The sequence below is a fragment of the Sus scrofa genome, chromosome 6, assembly GCF_000003025.6.
Source record: "Sus scrofa isolate TJ Tabasco breed Duroc chromosome 6, Sscrofa11.1, whole genome shotgun sequence".
In the NCBI taxonomy this organism is placed as follows: Eukaryota; Metazoa; Chordata; class Mammalia; order Artiodactyla; family Suidae; genus Sus; species Sus scrofa.
Genome location: NC_010448.4, coordinates 9,517,025 through 9,533,307, shown reverse-complemented (window position 1 = coordinate 9,533,307; position 16,283 = coordinate 9,517,025). Strand labels below are relative to the sequence as shown.

At 49.9% G+C, this 16,283-nt stretch overlaps 1 protein-coding gene across 5 annotated transcripts in view; it reads left to right on the top strand.

Moving 5' to 3' along the window:
- WWOX (WW domain containing oxidoreductase) overlaps positions 1-16,283 on the top strand; it is a 960,840-nt gene that overhangs the window by 337,741 nt on the left and 606,816 nt on the right. For 2 of the 5 annotated variants that reach the window (XM_021097055.1, XM_021097056.1), the window contains exon 9: positions 1-16,283. This exon is cut by the window's left edge. The exons of the other annotated variants lie outside the window; for them this stretch is intronic. The gene's annotated coding sequence lies outside the window, so the exon portion shown is untranslated. 5 annotated transcript variants of the gene reach the window in all.

Below are 16,283 nucleotides of genomic sequence, written 5' to 3'. Positions count from 1 at the left end.
TCTCTCTTGAGATGTGAGAAAAGCGAGACATGGAGAAGCACCCTGGCCGGGAGCATCGGCTGCCAGAGTCTCTGGCCCTCCGTAGTCTGTGTTCTTCCCACCGCATTTGATGCGGGACCGTCCCAACGTTTCCCCCCATTTGGACGGAGTGCCCGAGACGTGTCCTTCCTGAGCAGGGCAGGGGTTCTGGACTCTGACGAGCAGAAGATAACAGACTTGGGACACAGAGCCTTAGAGGAGGGCTGGACCTCAAAGGGATGTTGGCTCGTGCACTTGGGATGGGTCAGTAAATAAACCTGAACCAGACACAAAGCATCAAGCACGCAAAAGGACATAGAACCAGCAACCCATCGCTTGGTGCCTCCTGAAAATGCCCTGGTCGGCAGCGCTGCGAGGCCCCTTCTGATGCAGAGGCCGAGCATGTTTGGTGAAGCCTCACACAGGTGCTTTGACCGGAAGCTCTCTGTCTCCTGGGCCCGCATGGCCGCGGCCTAATGGACTGTACGTCAGTGGCTTTTTGAGGAAAAGAAATCGAAGGCTTGGCCATCGGTCCCTGAGTCAGCACATTGAACTTTTGGTCAATTAGCTCCTCCCCCATCTTGATGGCGAGGCCTTTCCTGTAATTACCGACCAGATCCTATAGCCGGAGGAAGGCCTGTCAGTGGAATGAGAGGCTCATGTCCACCGCAGGGTGACAGCTGGCTCTGAGGGCTGTGGGCCTGTCCTTAGAGAGGCTTCTCATTTCCTCTTTCGCTGCTCTGCCCCCACCCCAGTCTCCGCCATCAGGTGGAGCAGGTGTCTCATTCCGTGGCTGGACCCAGGGGGGTCAGGGCCCTCGGACATGACGTCCTGCAAAGTAGAGATGTTTCATGGATCTGCGTTGTTTTTAATTAAGAATCATTTTCAGAACATGCCCCTGTGTGCACACAGGAAAAGATCTAGGAAGGCGTTTTCACCAGGCCTGACGTCTCGGGGTGGGGTTGGGCAGGACGTAATGGACAGAGAGCTGTGTTTTACCTTGGATCGGTCTCTCGTTGATTTTCCTTCTTTTGATTTTTTGGTAACCATGGATTATTTTATAATTTCAAATGATTATGTCAAAAGAGTCAAAATCAGTAAACATTTCTAATTATCAGAAATTCCTGGAGTTCCCTGGTGGCCTTGTGGTTAAGGATCTGGCATTGTTACTGCTGTGGTTCAGGTTCAGTCCTCGGCCCGGGAACTGATGTCAAGGGCACGGCCACGGACACGTCAATACGTACGTGCACAGTGATGATGTCATCGGTAACACCCTCTGGAAGGAGACTCGGTCAGGAATGGTTCTGTGGGGAGCTGGCGCGGGGGGCGGGTGTCAGAGGCTGAGGCTGGGAGCATTCCCTGTGTACCCTTCTCCTTGGCCTGAAGCAGCTGGCAGCCCCTGCTCGGGCTGGAGCCGTGGGGCTGGGGACCGTGAAGGTACTCGTGCTCCGGGAAGGGGGCTGGGTGCCCCTGTAACTGTGCACATCCACACAGAAGGCCCGCCTTTTGCACGGTTAGCAGGTTTTCTTTCAGTGTCATTCGGAATTTGTTCCTTTCCAAGATCTTTATTTGTTTGTTTTTAAAAACTAGACTTTGTTTTTTTGGAGCAATTTTAAGTCCCAAAAAGATTGAGTGGAGGGTACAGAGATTTCCCATCTGCTCCCTGTCCCTGCCCCCGAGCAGCGCCTCCCTCACTTTGGACACCCCCCGCCAGGGGGTGCCCTTGTTACAGTCATTGGGGTTGACTGTCGGTGTTGTACATGCTGTGCATTTGGACAGGTGTCCCCCCCGTGGTGCTGCAGCGAGTGGACTCGCGGCCCTAAGATTCCTCTGTGCTCCCCTCTGCACCCCTCCCTCACCGCTCACCTCTGGCCCCCACTGATTTTTTCACTGTCTGCACAGGCTCGCCTTTTCCAGAATGTCATATGGCTGGAATCACAGCTACAGTTAGGAGCCTTTGCGCATTGGCTTCTTTTACTTAGAGATACGGATGTAGATTTCCTCCCTGTCTTTTCACGGCTTCCCAACTTACTTCGTTTTAGCACCAGATAGTACCCCGAGGTCTGGATGGACCACAGGGTTTGTATCCATTCACCTGCTGGAGGGTATTTTGGTTGCTTCCAAGTTTCGACAGTTAAGAATGCGACTGCCGTAAACCCATTTCTGCTGGGTTTTGTGTCGACATAGGTTTTCACCTCATTTGTGTCGACACTCAAGGGCACAGTGGCTGGATGCTACGCCGAGAATATGTTCACCTCTGTCTTCGGAAGTACCTCACTGTCTCTGGAAATGGCTGAGCCATGTTGCCTTCCTTCCAGCTGCGAGTGAGGGTCCTGTGGCTGCACCACCTTGGCAGCATTTGGTGTTGCCGGTGTTGCGGATTGTAGTCCTTCTCATAGCATTTTAGTGGTCTCTTCTTGATTTACCAAGATTTGTTTTTAATTGTAACTTTGAAGTAAGTACGTTTGGGATGTCCTGTTGTGGTGTGCAGAAACGAACCCGCGTGGTAACTTCAAGGATGCGGGTTTGGTCCCTGGCCTCGCCTAGCGGGTTGGGGATCTGGCGTTGCTGTGAGCTGCGGTTGCCACGGCTCGGATCTGGCATTGCTGTGGCTGTGGCACAGGCTGGCAGCTGCAGCTCTGATTCAGCCCCTAGCCTGGGAACTTCTGTATGCCGCTGGTGCAGCCCTAAAAAGCGTAATAATAATAATAATAAACACATTTATATGAAAATCCGAGGTAAATGGAAAAAACTTATTTACCTCCAAGTTAAGCATGTCTCTGAGGAGTCTGGCAGTTTGGTAGTAACTGAAGCTAGAATATTCCACTGGTAACATTTTACCGTAACTACTGGCCATCAGGAGAGACCAGAGACTAAGGCCATGGACTCTCAGTTCATGTGCTTTATGTTCGCGAGGCCAAGTGATTTTAAACTATGGGTCTGTTGAGGGTTATACAATGACAGTAACTGTTGAAGTGCTGAATGGGCACTAGGATGATGGGTTTCTGAGTGGAAACAGTGGGTTTCTCATGCTGTCCACAACACCTCATCGCACGTGTACTGCGCTTGCTCGACTGAATCTAAGCGTCGTGATTAGACACTCCCCGTGGTGTGGGCACTGACACTACATCATAGGGACAGTTGCTGGGTCCAGAGACATTGCTCTTGACTGTTTGCCATGGGACGCACGACTTTTATCTCAAAAAAAAAAAAAAAAAAAAAAAAGAGGTAGACTATATATAGTGAAAAACATATTTTCAGGGAATTTGATATTTTTAGGAAATTATCAAGGGTATCAACATAAAGGGAATAAAAAAGACGTGGTACCTCGAGGTTTATTGTCATTGCTTTGTAAATGTCATGCTGTCACGGGTGGGGGTCCCTCTTGGGCTTGCAGAGCCTGTGGCATAGGGGGCGAAGGCGGGGTGTCTCTGTCCCACTTCAGGGCAGGGTATGCTGCAGGGACCGCTTTTGCAAACTTTGCATGCCCTGCTCACAGAGTTAATGACGGAGTCAGGCTCTTCCCGCCGAGGCGCATGCCTCGTGTGTCACGCTGTCGCTGGCAGCGTCAGTGATCCTGGGGCAGAGGAGAGGCTGCACACCCTGGGCTTAAAGGGCAGTGAGTGACCTGCAAAAACGAGGCGCTTCTGTGATAAGAACAATTCAGCAGGGACAACATGCTGTCTCACTGCCTCAGTGATGGAGCTCGGGTGTCTGCCAGTGGTGACCCCCGATCCCTTTCTTCGAGGGGAACTCACGCTCCGTCGCCCGTCCACCATCGGCGGCAGCGAGAGAGACGCGCAGCAGCGGTGGAGTGAAGACGGAATATCGCCCGCGCCGAAGGAATCATTCTGAGCACTTTTAGTCTATTAAGTCTATGAGGCTTCTTAATAGTTTGGCTTAAGGCAAAAGTGATTTTATTCTAGTTTCATCCTCGTTGAGTCAATAATTAACTTAACCAAGTTTGATTAAAACTGAATTTCACTAAGTATGAAAACCAGCCAGACCTTTCTCCTTCCCCAGGTGACTTGACGTGCGTTCCTGTCTCTGAGCAGCTCAGGGTGTCTGGGGTGGGGGTGGGACTCGAGGCCCCAGCTTCATGGCCGTGGCTCTGCCCCAGGGGAGGCGCCAGCACCGAGTTCCCTGTCCCCTGGCCTTGGTCCTGCAGGGCGGGCTGCTCCCACCCTGACTTCCCCCAGCCGGCCCCCAGCCCCTTCTGTTTTTAGTCCTCTTGGCTCCTGATCCATCTCTTGGCTCTTTGCTTTCCTTAACCTTCCTAAAGGACCAGGTGGGCTCATGGGGATGTCCTGTCCTTGGTGACCACAGAGGCTGAGGGTCGCTCCGCAGCTGCCTTTGGGTCCGCGTGCTGGGTTAAGGGATGGGGGGTGGGGGTGCCTGCATGGTGGCTCCGAGCTCCTTTCTGGCTCTTCTTCGACCCTTGCTCCTACCATGTAGCAGTTGTCCATGCCTTTCCCACTTCCCCACCAGGATTCGCCTCTTCACGAATGAGGACTGGGTTTTGTTTGTTCGTCTGTACTTTGAGTGCCCAGCAGAGGACTTGACACCCGCCACGGTAGACTGCACCCATGGAATGGCCTCGGGAAGAGAATGAGCTCGAGGCCGTGTAGGTGCCCTTTCCTCTGGGTGTTGAGAACTGGAATTTCATGCCGTGGGGCTGGGCCCCTCCCTCACCGTTCATCTTTATGTGCTGTGAGTAGCCGTTCCTGCGTCTGGCTAGCTAGGGTGAAGTGGTGCCAGACCGCTTCCATTTAGCGGCCTCCCTGCTCTGAGTCTTTAGGTAGGAGGTAGGAGAGGAAGATGGGGAGAGAAGCTTTGATTCTGCCCAAGGAGAACGGAAAGCAAATCAAAACCGTGGAAGAGTTGAGCAGGCAAGCCTGGTCCCGAGCACCTGTTGAGGGTTTTGCTGTGTGATGTCACCGCGAGAGGCACAGCTGGCCCCGCCGTCGCTTGCCTGCGGAGGGCTTCGCCGGCCTGCGTTTGCTGCTACCTACAGTCAGCGCAGGGCTCGTTGTGTGCGTGAGCGTGTGCGCAGCTGGGAAAGATGGCCTTTAAAAAAACTGTCTGGATTGCTTGGCATTTGCCACGGGTGTTAAGTCTCCATCCTGGTTGCCAAGATTAAATTGAATTGTCCCCACAGCCGTTGGGTTTCATGGCGCACGGCACGTAGGCGCCTTTTTGCACTGGGTTCTTCCGCTCTCCGATCCTTCTTTCCCCGTTCATCTACCCCTCTTCTTTCCTTATGTACCCCACGCTCCTCACCGAGTTAGCCGTGGTACCATTTCACCGCGTCTGGCAAACCATGGCAGGGTGTGCCAGGCGTGCGCTGCTGGAGACCCCTGAGCATTTGTGTAGTGACAGGAGTGGGCAGATGCCTCACTCTCCCTTACAAGACGGGGGGCTCATTTCGGGTGTTCTTGTGATTTTTTCCCAGCCGCCTTCCAGCTGGACTGGCTTTTTTGGGGAACACGTGGACGTTTGTGTTAGAAGCTCCAGTCACATCCTTCAATCCCAAAGCTTTTTTTCCATGGTGAATTACACAGGCAGTGTTTTCCAAAATTGTCATTGATCAGTACAGGCCCAGAGAGAACACTCTGGACAACCCCTGACGCCACACCTGCGACGAGTTGATAGTTCCTGGCTCAAAGAAGTTCCAAGAGAAGGAATTCAAAGCCAGCGTGTTTCTCTCTCTGGGCATCGAGCAGTGCTGCACCACGCTCAGGTTCGCTGATGTTTAGCTTGGACTCAATCCCAGCCGGGGCAGCGGGCACAGCCTTGCTGGGTCAGATGCGGGAGGCTTTTATCCTCAAGTCTTCAACAGCGAAGAATGTCGGGCCGGACAGAGGGTCAGCTGGGTACCAGCGATTGAAGTTCTCAGTTACTGCCCACAGAAATCTGAACTTGGAACACAAGCACCCTTCCTTCTGCACGGACCTTTTTTTTTGGTATAATGAAACCATTTTTGGAAGAGTGCCTGCCTGTTATGAAAAAGCAGGCAAGCTGGTTTGGATATCTTTGTTTGTGTAAACATTTTGGTGTTATTTGTGAAAATGATCAGATGCTGGTGGGGCGGGCAGGCTGACCACGACTCCGCCTGCCACAGCTGCACAGAGGGTTTGTTTTTTTTTTTTTTTTTTTTTGAAACATACGTGGGAGATGGGGAAGAAATCCACAGTAAAGACTTGGTACAAAAAGCCATGCAGGCTGCCACTGTGCCCAGCTTTCCTTCCCATTGTGCCCTGGCTTTCTTGCTGGCTCTCTCCCAAACAGGGATCTCCTGCTTCAGCTGGACCCGCGGATCACCTGGGAAATTCTTTCAAAAGAGTGACGCTCCAGGCTAATTGAATCCAGATCTCTGGTGGGCGAGGATGATGGGTTTTGTAGGGGAAGTGGGCGGTGTGGGCCGAAAACCCCGAAGTGCCCCCATCTTTAGATTTCGTGATCTGGATGGAGAGAGACTTCTTCCTCGAGTTTTGGGTAGAAGGTTTCTGGGGGTGTTGGAGCTGGGCCGCATCCCCTTGGACAAAAGGGAGAGTGGACTTCCAGCCTGAGCCAGGCTTGGCGGGCATCGCTTCTCTGGGGGCGTTTACTGTTTCCTTGTCTTCCTTCTCCTGGTCACTTCTCAGGTCTCTGGACCTTTACAGGGTGTGCCTGCCCTCAGCAGCCTTTTTTTTTTTTTTTAAAAAAAAACAAAACAGACAGAAGCAGCTTCATCCACACATAATGCACTCACCATATAATTCATTCATTTAAAATGTACAATTCAGTGTTTTTTGGTGTATTTACAGAGTTGTGCGTGTATCACTGCCATCAGTTTTAGAATATGTTTATTAGCCCCAGCAGGTCCACACTCCTTGGCCCTCACCTCAGTTACCCCTTCTCCCAGCCCTGGGCAACCACTGGCCTGCTTTCTCTATTAGTGGATTTGCTGGTTCTGGACATTCCCTATAAACCGATGGTGCAACATGTGGTCTTTTGTATCCGGCTTCTTTCACTTAGCAGAATGTTATCAAGGCTCATCCCGGTTGTAACATATATCAGTGCTTTGCGGTTTTCTCTTTTTCTCTTTTCTTTTCTTTTTTGGCTCTGCCCGTGGAAGAGCCCAGGCCAGGGATTGAACTTGTGCTGTAGCATCGACCCAAGCCTCTGCCGTGACAACACCAGATCCTCAACCCGCTGTACCATAGAAGAATTCCCGTACTTTGTTTCTTTTTATGACTTCATAATATTCCTTCGTGTGGGTGTACCACATTCAGTGCATCCATTCATCACCTGACGAGCATCTGAACTGTTTGCAGTTTCTGGCTGTTAGGAATCATGCTGCTCTGAGAATCTGTGTACATGTCTTAGAGTGGATTATCTTTCCATTGCACTGTTTTTTTACAGCATGTCCTAAGCAGTATCGCCTCAGCCATTAGGGAAGTGTCTTAAAATGTTTGGCATCAGAGATAAGTCATTATTCCAAAGTGGACAGCTCTGGGTCAGGGGCCAGGAGACCTGGGGGACCCTGTGCGCCTGCTGGTTGTCCTCGGACTGTGAGTGGCTCAGCTCTTGAGAAGAAGGAAAGCACTCACAGCTCCTCTCCTAGGCCTCCTGCTTCTAGAGATCACGCACTTTGCGAGAGAGGTGGTGCCATGTCCCTGGATCCCTACAAGACATCAGTATTGTTTGTGTGATGAATGAGTCCACGCCGTGGCTATTGAATGTATTTGCACCTTCTAACAGTGTCGTCTTGCCTGTGTCGCTGACTGGTTTTGAGATTTATGAGGCCTCACTCAGAAGCAATGTGTGTCTGGATTAAGGGAACCTGAGAATCACTATTTATGTCTGACCCGAGGAAGTTCCCTTTAAGCTGCTTATCAGAGGTGCATGCTGAGAGCATGATGGGAAGATGGAGTCTTCCATCCGCTGGCAAAATCTGGAATCTGCTCTCACTCCATTTTAACTGGAGTGACAATAAGCTAACAGACCCATAGGTCTACCCGGAAGTATCTGCTGACAGCTTCACTTTTGTAAATTGAGTTGAAAAACTACCTGTGCTCTAATTCTGATTTTTCCCGATACTCCAAGTCTTCAGTGTGGATTAAAACATCATCCCTTTTTGTAAAAATCGAAACAAAGCAACTTTGATCTAGGTGATTTAGGAGAAACTAAATATGCCTCTAATTTCACTACCAGTATAGTGAATATTTATTTTCCACTTAAAGGGCTATCAGTGCTCCACGATTTTTGCATTTGCAATTTGAAAGCTACCAGAAAATTTCCACATTATTAAAAAATTAAGTTTCTCTCGAAAATATTCCCTGTGCAGACGCTAACACATGTGTATGCACTATTTCACCACCAGGGGGCATTGTGGTTTGACTGTCCATTTAAACAGCCCACATTCTATCAGTTTACCCAGGAAATAGAAGGCCTGGGCATATTTCTGATTCCTTCCAAGAAGGAGCCATATCTGGGAGAGAACAGATGTCGATTCTTTTTCCTTACTAGCAAACGGTAGTGTTGTCAAATTTGCTAAACTTAGCCAGTCGAAGATTAACATGCAGTATATAATATGCATGTGCCTAACTGTACAATAAGTAGTAAATCACATTTTTATGCTTTCTCTGAACTTGGAAGCTGCAAGTTATTTTTTTTTTATTCCCTGGGTGTGATGAAATAAATAACATTCAAATACATTTTAAAGATGTCAGTCAGCGGGGGGAAAAAAAGTGCTTGGCAACTGTGTTTGATAGATTTCTTTTATGATTAATTCTCCTATTAAGTTTTAATGACTTTAAAGATATAAAGCTAGAAACCACAAAACTAGGCATGGTTAATAAATAACTGAAATTCCAGGTGTATAGAAATGCATGTGTGGAAAAATGAAATCGTATATTCTCTAGGATGTATGAGGAAACGGCTCTCTGGAGAGTCTAGAGAGTCAAATATCCCCAAAAGGGAGGGGACAAGTTTAAAAACAGGGAACTCAAGGAGATTGTCTTCCTTTAGGAAAATCCTAGGAAAAACGTACTCTCTAAGATTAACCAATGTAAAGTAAATTATCTTACGAGCCAGTAATTTTCAGCAAGATGGTGGTTCTCTTGGATGGAATGCATTTCTCCATTTTGGCTTTTTAAAGTGTCTCTGTCCACAATTTCAAGTATTTCTCCCAGTTCCTCTTCACACTTTTCTCCCCAGGCTCATCTGGCCTGGAAGATGTGTGCTGATTCATTGTTTTGTAAATGTTCAAAAGCCTGCCTGGTCCCAGGAGTGGGGATCGGAGTGGCAGTATTTCAGCAATGCTCTCTCTCTCTCTCTTCTTCCTCCTGCACCCAGAATGTATGAACCAGGACTCAGCTCCTGCACAGAACATCTCTGGGAGTCGGGGAGAATTGAAGAATCAATTCTAGTTTCCACGTGGCAGGAGTGAGGCTTGCCTGGGGCTGGCGGGGTCCCCCACTCCCTGAAACACCCCCTCCACGTCCGAGCCTGTGTGTTCACGCTGGGGGCCTCTGCAGCAAGCACAGCTGGATTTTTTACTTTCTAGACCATCTCAATTCGAGGTCTTAAACTGAACAGTTTAGAAACCAAACAGACATGAATCAACATGAAGAATAACTGGGAAGAGTTACGGGGCCCCCAGAAGAATGTATAAATGTGTGTGTTTTTGTATCTGGTTATGTGTATGTTTTCATGCCTCAAAAGAGACACATGGTATATTTCAATCCATTCCCGCCACGAAGGACTTTTATTCTTGAGTGTTTCCGAGTCCCCAAAGCACAATAGATGCCATTTGGAACCTTCACACGAGGCAGCCCCCACACTTCAGAACTTCAAGTCGAAAGATCTTTTAAGTCCACAAAACTTATTTTTCAAAGATCTTGGCCCATTCCAAATGAATACTGATTCCCAGCCTCTCAAATGCCTGGAGTGAGAAAACAGGGAATATTGTTCTTTTCTGTTTATATTATTTCATACTGAGTTAATACACTTGCCAAGAGTCCAGGCAGCTTCTGGCCTGACAATGCCTTATTTAACCAGCCTAGTTTTGAGAATAAAGTCAGGGTCCTCCCCCCCCCCCCCCCAGGGCCCTCCCAGCAGTACTCAGGTCACTTCTGAGTTGGAAGAAACCAAAGCAAATAAAGCGAATCTGTTTCTCTATGAAAATCATCTTTTTTTTTTTTTTTTTTTTTTTCCTGGGCTAGGACCCAGATTTGGCCCTGGCAAGCAGGACAGCCTGGCCCCACACCGGAACCTCAGTTCCTCCTGGGTTTCAGAGAACTGGAATCCCCAGGCCCAGCCTCTCCCGGCCAAGGAGCCTCACCAGAAACTGAGGCTTCCGGCTCGCTCCCAGCCTGGAGACTGCAGGCCAGTCTGGCTGGCAGATGCTCCTCCAGCCCTGGCCGCATCTCGGTGCTGTCCTGGTACACGGAACGCCTTAGCTTGAGGCTGGAAGAAACTCCACGCGTTTGGCCCAAAAGAGGCAACTCCTTCCAGCTGGCCCGGGCGCTGGGCCTTAACAGTGACCCAGATGAACTGATTTTGTACAGAGTGGGTGGAGAGGACCCTGGGGACCGGGGGTTGGGGGGGAGGAGGGAAAAGCCGGCGCTTGGCTCCGTGCACAGCGTTTCCTTGGCCGAGCTCCAGGGGAGAGACGGGATCCAGGGCGAAGGGCCCTTGCAGACCCCCTACCCCCACCCCGCATGCCCGGGCCTTCCTGCTGGACATCGGATCGGCCCTGTGCCCCGAAGACAGTCCCCTCGCCAAGCAGGGGCTGCCCAGGAAGGGAGGCCATGGGCTTCACGTGTGGAGGGAGTGGCTCCTGTGGACATGAGAAGACGACACCAAAGGCTGGGACATTCCTCCAAATAGAACTCGGGGCCCCCGCCCGCCCCGGAGACGTAAAGGCCGCGCTGCCTGCGCCCCCACATGCGCACTCTCTACGGCGCGCCCGCCTCCGAAGCCAGGGCGCCCAGGGCCTTGGCCCCGCTCTCAGATGAGGAGTGGCGCTCGTGTGAGCCTGGCACTGTCTTCTCACCCAAGAGAAGGAGAAAGGCAAAAGGAAAGAGCCTGAGCCGCCTCCTTTTAGATGCCCGCCACCCCCAGATGGCAGAGCCGGAATGCTCCAGGTACACCGCCTGCCCAGTGGTGATGCACAGGCTGGAGGCCGCCTTCCCCTCTCCCGCACCTGCCTGATGCCTGGCTGCCGGGCTGCTGCGCTGCCGGGCGGGGGCGGCGTCGATGTTCTGCGAGGAACGTGTCTTACCCAGGCCTGCCTCATGCCAAGCCCCACTTGCTTCAGGCCAGTCCCTTCTAATCTGCGCTGTTGTTGTAAACACTGGAGAAGCGGGATCTTTCTAGCAAGGGCAGTGTTATCTGGAATAAAATGTTAGCCCTGAGAGTGCTCTCGTGTTCCGCCAACAGCGAGCCGGAGAGCAGAGGAGGGAGAGTCAGAACGTGGGGTATGTGGCAGAGACGGTGCAAGCCATCTCTGTGTGTCGACCCCGTCTTTAAAGGCAAGATTAACAGCGATACATAAATATAAATGTTTCTTTCTGGCCAAGCACCGCAGATTAGATTTCACATTCGAAATGTAAATCGTGCCTAGGAAACATCGATGTTTATTTTCAGCAACTGACCCTCGGGGATAAAAATAAAAAGGAAAAGGGAAACAAACAAAACCGGGTTACTGACAAGCTGTAGGATGCTCTATTTTATATCTCACAGATATTTTACAGCTCTGGCATTTCTAGGGAACACTTTGGAGTACTTGTAGTCCGGTTTGTCCATAAAAAAGCCGTCTGTGTTTTTATGTTTTGAAAAGACATGTGGAGAAGCCCACAGCATGTCCTGTCAGGCATCTTATCCTTGAAGAAACAGCAGGCAGCATCAATGTCACCCACGTACTGTCCCCACCCCCGCCACCCTTTGAGAAGTGTCTTGGGGCTGTCTCCAGCCAAATCAGCACTGTGCTTCTTGATTCATGCCCTGGACTGTTTGCGAAGACATCTGAATTATAATATGTAGCGGGGGAAGCACCGTCTGGCTGTCCCATCTTGACTGATGTTTCTGCATCCCACCTTGCTTAATCAGGAGCAGGAGCCAGGGATGCTGGGCAGGGGCAGGGGTGCTGGATGGGCGTGGGCATGCTGGGTGGGAGTCGAGTTGGTGGACTGAGGCGGGGATGCTGGGTGGGTGCTGGTTCATGCCTTCCCTGTGTCAGGTCTCCCTCCATGGAGCCATCCCCTTGCTTTGGTTCCCAGGCAGCAGGGGCGAATGGTATTCCTTCCACCTCCTTTGTCTTTGTCAAACCCACCACCCTTTCCAGGAGCACGGATATTTCATTATCTGCTGCTGTTATGTTGTGATCGTGGATCCCCCAGCTGTGCTCAAAACCACCTCCCTCTTGAGCAACACAAGGAGGTGGTTTTACCAGCAGAATCTGGTGTGTGTGTGTACACATGTGTGCTTTCCCCATGCACACATGCGCCCATGCTCATACACTCGTGCACAGTTGGCGCCGTTGGCAGCTCAAGGTGAAGCCCTCCCGCTCCGGATGACCTGGGACTCAGCTGTGAGGTGGAGCTGGCAAGAATTTTGCCACCCAGTTGTTAAACACACACTGTTAAAACTTGAGTTACACAAACTTACCATTAAATAAATTATATTCGAAACAACGTTGTGAAATAATCCAAGCGCAGTTCTTCCCAGTGATTTTACGACCCCTGACGGTCTTCATCTGCGCTCCTGAGCTTGTCTGCCCTGGATGGCAGAAGTGCCTAGGGCTCTGCCCAGCCCTGCGTCCAGTGACATCGTCTTGCCAGCTTGAAGAAGCCGTGGCAGGAGTATTGACACCGCAGAAACAGGCAAAAAAACCACAAACCAAGCCTTGGTTGATTGTTTCTTTTATATTGTCGTGGCTTCAGAAAATAATTATAACATTAATAATGAAGATTAACTACAAGGGTGTCCTGACCAGAATGATGCATAGTGAATATTATTAAAAAAGAGGAAATACCCCCTCAGCATATTAAAAACATATTATTACTAAACTCAGTAAAGAAGCTGCTCAGGCCATTGAAGAATGAGCACCGATCCCAAATAGGTCCATCTGGGTGGTTTCACTTTCATCTTACCGTTAACTTGAAAGTGTGAACCAAGCTTCTGGGTTATGGATGCGAGAGACTAAAATCAGGGAAAGCCCCAGGTGAGAGTCAGTTGGCTCCGTGAAATTTATAATGAAGAGTGTTGCCTGTTTTCACTTGTAAATTGTGTGCCAACGTCTTTTATATCACTCAGTTTTAGAATAAGCATGTATAGGGTTGGCCCTTCATATCCACGGGCCCCAGATTCAATCAGTGTTTGGTTGATCACAATATTTGGGGAAAAAAATTCCAGAAATAGCAAAAAGGCAAGCTTGAATTGGCCACACGCTGGCAACTGCTTCCATAGCATATACATTGCGTTTGCAGCTATTTATCTAGCATTTACATTGCATTCGGTATTAAAAGTAAGCTGGAGATTAAAGTGTAGGAAAGGCTGTGCTTAGGTTTTGTGCAAATGCGATAGCATCTTTTGTAAGGAACATCTGCGCGTGCAGATTTTGGTGTCTCGGCGGGGGGGGGGGGGGTCCCAGAACCAGTCCCGGGGTAGTCTGCAGGGCTGGATTTGTATTTCGAGGCAGGCTTTTCTTTTTGGAGAGCCACTGGTGCTCCGTCACTGCTCACCTGCAGAAAATGTTTGCGGATTCATTGAGATGGCCTGTGCAGATGGGCCTGCTCCAGTGCCTGGCACAAAGCTACCACGATGGCCATGGTCGTGAGCGTTATCTCCACCCTTGTCACCATCAGAGGGAACAAGGTGACAGGTGCCAGCACGGCATGTCCAGGAGCAGAGTCACCCAGTGTGATGGGCCGCCCAGTGTGCCTGGGGGAAATGGCTCGCCCGCCATCCCAGGATGTTCATTTTCCCAGAGCCAAAACCTCCCAAGGCCGGTAAGCAGCAGGCCCGCCCCTTCCTTGTGATATGCTTCCAACAGGCAGTTCCGAAAGCAGAGGAAGCAGGCGGTGGCCGTCGCCCATGTTCCAGGTGGCCAGTTGCCTCCCGCCTCCCCACCACCCCTCGCACCTGCTCTCCGAATGCAGAGACCGTTTCTGTCCCGAATCAAACCGTTCATCAGGGTTTACAGGTACGCCTTCTGCCCAGACACCCTGACTCCGCAAGAAGGATCTGAAATGTTCTGAGAGCTCTCAAATGACGTGCACCTGAAATGTCCACCTGAAAACAAAAAAGATGCAGGATGACACCTGGCCGCCCTGTGGAAAAGGATCGGGGCCTGCCAGGGCTCTTAGGCATCACCGGCCGTCTGCTGTGTGGGGTGCTTAATAGTTTCAAGAGCTCAGGGTCCCGGCTGCCAGGCCTGTTGCCTAGGACAGGCCCAGGCCCATGGAACAAGCAGCTTCGGAGCAATCGCAGTACCTCCTGGCTTCCGTAGCCTCCTCTGTTTCTTGTTATTCTAGTTGAGTACTGCGTTCAGACAGAGGTTGCCAATAAAGTTTATTGTAGGAGCCGCGTGTCAATATCTGTTGTACCCCCCGCCTAGGGTGCTTGTAATTAAAATGCCACAGATAGTCTGGGAGAGGCATGAAAATTTGATGGCACATTGATTTCAGGTTCATCTTGAAATTTGTCCTCCGCTGGACTCGATACGCCAGGCAGATGCGGGGTGGCTTTTGTCAGGGGGGCCCTGCTGCAATGAGACAGAGCGGTCTCGATCTGAATATTAAATACAACTCGCTGCTTATGACAGATGACTCCTTGGGCGCTGAAACACGCCGCACTCCTCTGTGCCCATTCTTCTCCACGGAATGTGTAAGATAGGCTCACACAGATGCACTTTACACGTGAAAAGAACTTGTAAGAAAGTCTCTGGGCAAAAGAAAGAAAGAGTTTTGAGAAATGCTGGCTTCAAACCCAGGATAGTCTGTCCAGTATTCCAAACGTAGAAATGTTCCTTGGATCTGATTTAAGAAAGCTGGAAAAATAATGGTAACGAAGATAATAGCATCATCAAGGATCACGGCCCTGCAGGTTTTCCTCAGAATGGCGTGTTATAGAAAAGCAAAGGAAGCTGTGTGAGTGGGGTAAACAGTCCCAATATTTAATGTTATAAATTGCTGGTTCCTGTAAACTCGCATTTATGCATCCCATTAGAAAAGCCATTATCCTTATGTATTGTTCATGCAGAAATGCACTGTGAATATAATACAATTTTAAAAGTGTATTTGTTTTCAGAATTTAATTTGAAAAAGGTTTGAGGGAAAAATAATGTGGAGTTTTGAGTGTTTTTAATTTTAAAAATGCGTTGTTCAGTTGAGTTAAATGTGCTCAAGAAAAACGCATTTTATTACCTGAAACTGTTTATTTGGCAATTAATTGTATTTACTCTAGAATTCAGTGGGTGATTAGAAATGGATTTGAAAAGAGCAGTGCTCACATGGAGAACATTCATGCATTCTTTAAGCAAATAAGAATTGAATCCTGGAGTTCCCACTGTGGCCCAGCAGGTTACAGACCTGGTGTTGTCTCTGCAGTGGCTTGGGTGCCTGCTGAGGCACGGGTTCAATCCCTGCCCGGGGAACAACCATATGCTGCGGGTGCAGCTGGGGTGATGGTGGGAGGGATTGAGTCCCTACTGTCCGCAGGGCAAAAGTGGATGAGAAAAGATTTCTAGGCCAGACGTCTATGAGCCGCATGTCCCAGGCTACCTGTCACTCTGCATAAGCGGTGCCTCAATTAATTTTTCAAAAACGCCTGAGCTAGTGATGCCAAAGTCTGAGCGACTCCCTGGAAAACAAATGAAGGGGATGCGTTCACTCCTTCTGAAGTGGAATTTTCGAATGGGAACAGAAGCAGTGCCCTTCACTTCGGGATGGAAGCATCTGTTCGGCGTCTCTCGCAGGGAGACTCGAGACGCGCGTCTCGCTCAGGGTGATGTCTCGGGCAGGCCCGGGGACTAAGGCCCGTCAGCGGAACGAGCCCGGCAGATGCTCCTGGGTCGTCAAAGTCACTCCTTGGCACATTCAGGAGATATTTATGGATCTTTTATTAGGGCAGTTTTTATGGCCCAAGATTAAAAGTTGGAAGTTAAATAGTAAAAGTAATGAAGATGGGCCTTCGGAGGATCCAACCGGTTTGTGTTTTCATTCCCTCCGTTTGCCAAGGCCCATTGAATTTTGATGATAGTGTTTTAAAAAAAAAAA